This window comes from Centruroides sculpturatus, unplaced genomic scaffold, assembly GCF_000671375.1.
Source record: "Centruroides sculpturatus isolate CEXI.00-Female unplaced genomic scaffold, Cexi_2.0 scaffold163, whole genome shotgun sequence".
Classification (NCBI taxonomy): Eukaryota; Metazoa; Arthropoda; class Arachnida; order Scorpiones; family Buthidae; genus Centruroides; species Centruroides sculpturatus.
The window spans coordinates 625,679-631,044 of record NW_019384360.1 but is presented as its reverse complement, the minus strand read 5'-3'; the positions used below and the strand labels follow the sequence as shown (position 1 = coordinate 631,044).

The 5,366-nt window shown below is 35.9% G+C and overlaps 1 pseudogene; it reads right to left on the bottom strand.

The window, feature by feature from the left end:
- Window positions 1–986: 986 nt before the first annotated feature.
- On the bottom strand, window positions 987–3,338 carry LOC111640652 (annotated as a pseudogene).
- Window positions 3,339–5,366: the final 2,028 nt, after the last annotated feature.

The following is a 5,366-nucleotide window of genomic DNA, read 5'->3' as shown; positions in this document are numbered from 1 at the left end:
TGACGAATCAACTGCTGAGATTATGGATTTCGAGCCACTTTGACGACGCGTAACGTAACGTTACGTGTGACGTTAGTTACTTTAGTAACGTTTAGTAACTTTTAGTACCTAAAAGTAACTAAAAGTTACTAAACGTGTAACGTTTAGTAACTTTAGTAACGTGGGCGTAACTTTAGTTAAACATGCAAATACATAATAAATAAGAAAGTTCTATCATCCAGACTTCATCAAAAACTCTTCAGGATTCTTTAATAAACAGTTATTTGATAATATACGAAGTACTTTAATAAAATTTTAATTTAAATTAANTTTGACGACGCGTAACGTAACGTTACGTGTAACGTTAGTTACTTTAGTAACGTTTAGTAACTTTTAATAACTAAAAGTTACTAAACGTTACACGTTTAGTAACTTTAGTAACGTGGGCGTAACTTTAGTTAAACATGCAAATACATAATAAATAAAAAAGTTCTATCATCCAGACTTCATCAAAAACTCTCCAGGATTCTTCAATAAACAGTTATTTGATAATATACAAAGTACTTTAGTGAAATTTTAATTTAAATTAAAACACGACCAATTTTTCAAATAATAATAATTTTTTAGTCTAATATAACAATTTAGTTAATTCAAAACTTTAATTAGTTTTCATTTTCTTTTAACAATCTAAACGCTTAATTTGCTTAATTTTTCCTGGGAAGTTCAATTATAAATTTTACATTCAATTTTGTTATTTATACGCCTATATATTTAATGATCATTTATTATAAGATATTAAATCGATACTCTGAGACAATTTTCTAAAGTTAAATAAAATAGGTTTGTTTGTGAGTGTACAGTATAAGCCTATATAGTATTTCGAGACATATTACGACACAATTTATTAGCAAATCAAGTTTATTTAATTATTTAAGTACACAGAATAGAAAAAAATTGGTACATTTGATTAAAGGTTCTCTTTACAGTTTTTAATCTGAGCTAGTTTTTTAAACAGTAGTATCGTTGCTACTTTCGTGGATATACACGGACATCGGCCTTTCTTTTCTATTAAATCTGTTAAAAAACTCCTTCCATGTGTTCAATGGGTTCTTACTCGACCATATCCATAACCCTGTGTGAAATCCGGAATTTTTACCGAATTTTCCGATTAATATCCCACAGTTTCCTAACCCTCTAATTTAATTTTCCTTTAAAACCTAAACGACAATCTAACGAAAAAAAAGGGAAAATTTCCGATCTCCCCTTTCGTTTAAAGTAAACATCCGTCCATTTCGAAACTAATCCCACATTTCAATTCCAAAGTTGATAGTTAGCATGGGCCCGGGAACAACTTTGACCCATCCGTGTACCTTTTACCTCACAACAATTGGTCACATGACCATTCTCCCACGCCAAACTTATAAAAACCCCTTCCTTCCCCTTCTCGGGGGAGTCGTTCATCCGCCGTCACTTTTAAACCTGTGTCCTACGAATATTGTGTCCGAATAATATACTGTGTCCTATCGATATTGTGTCCTGAAGAAAAATTATTATCCTTATCCTACCAACCCATTGGATATCAAAACCTTTTTCCTTAGGAATATTCAAAGACATAAAGAGGTATGGAAAAAATTTTTGTGAACTCTCTCTCGGTTTTTCGAGTTTCAGGGACTCAGATTTTCCCTTTGAAATTAGTTATTATAATCTCTATGTAGCTAGTAAATCGTTGTTATCCTGTTAAATTGGTGTCCTCGTTTGCTCGTATATCGCCGGTCATCTTACCGACGCACTCCTCCCTCCGCCACTCGACCCGAAACATTTAATCCCGTTACAGCGGGAAAAGGAAAATTTTAATCCATCCTGACAGTGAGAAAGTTCATCAACCTGTTGCCGGATCGGGAGACCTACACCCTCCCCGGCGGTTCACACCTGTAATTATGCCTACTACCAACGACATGAAGATCTCTAGCATAAACACTTTTACATTTGGCTTGCTGTTGGAACCAGCTGCCAGCCACTTATCCCTGGAGTAATATTCGTAAAAGTTTGCAGCCAGCACGCACAAGGCCAGTACTATATAAAGTACTGCAAAAATACCAATTCTGACGGTTAAAATATGTAATTTTTCCACTTTGCAACAATTGTTGCGGTGGTGTGCGTGAAGGGCCGGCGAGTGTTTTGATTTTAATATATAATAAAGACCAGCGAGTAGAAACATGGAACCGATGATCAGGTAAACAAATGATGGGATGATGACGAAGCCCAATAAATTTCGAGGGCTCTGATTGCCTACGTAACAAGTTCCGGTCAATTCGTCTGCATCGACCACTCTCAAAACTAGTATGGCTATGGTTTTCATGGCGGGGAGTGACCAACCTAACGTATGAAAGTAAATAGAACGTCGTTGCATAGCTTCGTTGGTCCACTTGAGACTCACCGAGAAAAACCACATAATGGTCAGTATAACCCACCAAACCGCACTCGCCATGCTGAAAAAGTAAAGGAAAACAAAAATGATGGTGCACTTGATGTTATCCAGGTCTTCCTGGATCAAGATGGGCACTTCGTGCTGACTGTGCACGTAACAGGAAACCTCTTCCTGCCCCGCAATTAAACGTATAAAGTAGCCAATACTGTATACGTTATACATGCCGCTTATGATAACTATGGGTTTCTCTCGGTAGTGAAATTTCGAGGAGTTGATGAGGAAGGTAAAAACGGTAAAAAGCGTGGAAAGGAAACACAAAATGGACCATACCGTAACCCAAAACTCTGCAAAGTTCTTGTTGTCTCGACTAAATAACACTTCCGCGTTGCATGTTTGGGCGCAACGTCCCGTGCGATTGACGTAGTAGAAACTTTTGTATTCACTGCACGGTGCGTAGTGTCGCCTGAAAGAAGGCTTGGTAGGCACGTTAATACGGTTCGAGACGTTTTTGTCGTCGATCGAAGTAACTGTGAAGTTGGTGATGATCTTTTGCTGTCGGTTCTGGTCCTTTTATGCACATCTGTACGTCGTTGTTTTCGGACGGAAACTTGCTACACTCTAGACCTGACGGCCATAAGAAACCAAATTCCTCTAACACCAGTAGACACCTGGCCTTAACGTCTTCGCACAGCGGAGCGCAAGGTCCTATATTCTGTGGAACCATCTCCGAACAAAAAGGAACGTAAACAGAACACAGAAAAAGTCGTAACCTGGACGAACAACCATATTGTATCAGAGGTTTGAAGGTGACCAATTGCAAGTGGGCATCATATTGGTCTCTGTCACCTAGTGCATTCGGCATTCTGGTTACGTTATATCCAATATCGTAACATATTTCTATTTTGATGTGCTCACACGTTTCTATAGCCATTGTTTTAATGGCTATGGAAAGGATGGAGAAAGAAACTATCATCGACAGAAACATCTCTGTCGTCTTGAACATCTAAATGACTAAACTACATGTCACTTTTCAATTACAACACATATTCCTTATAGTTTTTATTAAATTTCAAAATAGTAATTTTTATAAATATTGTTATTTATTTCAATAAATTAATAAGTATATAGTTTTTTTAGTTTGGCGTAAAATTATAANGAAAATACTGTAATTATAAAACAGTAATCTTTGTACAAATGCTTTTGTCTTGCTAAGAAAAGGAAGGGCTTAAAATCTATTTTTGTTAATTGTCCTTAATGAGTAAGTTTCAAGGTGTGACACTGTAGCTATGTGACCACCTGCAGTCAAACACCAAACTGTTCAAGCGAAAGACATAATTGCTTTGTTTGTCTGCCAACCGTTATTCCTTAGAATTACATATTTTCGGAAGATCCATGAAATATATCAAATATTGCTAAATTCCTTTCCGGCTACTGTCCCAATTAAGCATTTAAATTACTGTATTTATTAGTTTGGTTTCCGTTCTTTTAGAGTTAGATTTAGTACTGTATCAACCCTACTCTAAATTTTTTTCAGCTATTTTCTACACCTTTCCTCCTCATAATTTGAATAATAACAATATTAACACGTAATTAGCTGTTTTTTCACTTCGAAAAGCTGGCGGACCACAGTTTGACGAACTTTATCATCAATAGTTACGCTTTCGTAACATCGTAACGTTCTATACTTAAATCTTGACAACGATGATTAATTTTTCGATTATTAACTTCGTAAAAACAAATGAAATAATTAATAACGGAATTACTTTAAAATTCAGACTAAATGCTTAAAACTATAAATGTATTATCTTGTAGTATCCTATGAGCACCGAGGTTACTCTGGACAAAGAGTAGGGTAAAAGGCTACTGTTACTCGAGGATTTTACACGAGACAAACGACATGTATCAATAATAGTGTATCCTTTATAAAGCATTACCTCCTACGTTGAACTAATCTCTTCAAAAAACTCCTGTTGTATTTCGGGGTCGTCTAAAAATTAGTATCGTCCATGTGGCTCCGTCGATGCAGATGGATTCCACACACCGTGGTGAATCCCCGTCTTCCTTTGTTTCAGTCCACTAGTACTACTTGTCCACTCCGGCGCACCTCAGCCCATCCGTCTTAGTCCTTGTCCGCCCCCCCCAAAAAAAAAAAACTGCCGTACACGTGGGTTGGCAAAATTTATAAGTCCCGCCATCGTGCACGTCACCACACGTGAACACAGCACAGCCAATCGAGACAACGGGGCTGTGCCACCCAAGTAAAAGGTGGTTTCTCACAAAAAAAAAAAAACGAAAGGTACAAATTACAAAAAAAAAAACAGGTACGGAAAACGAACCTTGCACAAGAAGGGTATATATAAATACAAGCGCCTATCCCAAGAACAATAGTGACGCAGCACTACAATCTAAACTTACAAACATATAGAGTAAGTTAACTAGTACACGGAAAAATAATTTTCCTTTCCTCTCTGACTTCTGGAGGCTTGATGATTAATTTGTTTAAATTAATAAATTAATTAAATTAATAGATATTTTGTATTTTTATAGATTTTGATATTTATAGATTTTGTATTAGAATGCGCTATGTTGACGCGCTTTACATTTTTTTTGTTCATAGGTCACTATATGCGCATGCGTTAACATTCATTTTCATTGTTCATCTGGATAAATACAAAAAGTATTTATCCAGATGAACAATGAAACGTTGCACAGACAGTCTATTATTGCAAGAATAAATTATCGAATTAAGATTTTTAAACATTAATTTAAGTGAAAGCAAATTGTTCAACTTTAGCTTCGCGGGCGGCTACTTTCAAAACCTTTGCAGTCGACCGGTCGACCGCGGTCTACGTGTTGACCATTCCTGATATATAAGAAAAATATTTTTAAAAAAAACTTAAAATTTATAAATTTTTATTAAATTAGAACAAAAATTCTTACATGAATTCATTTATTCTAA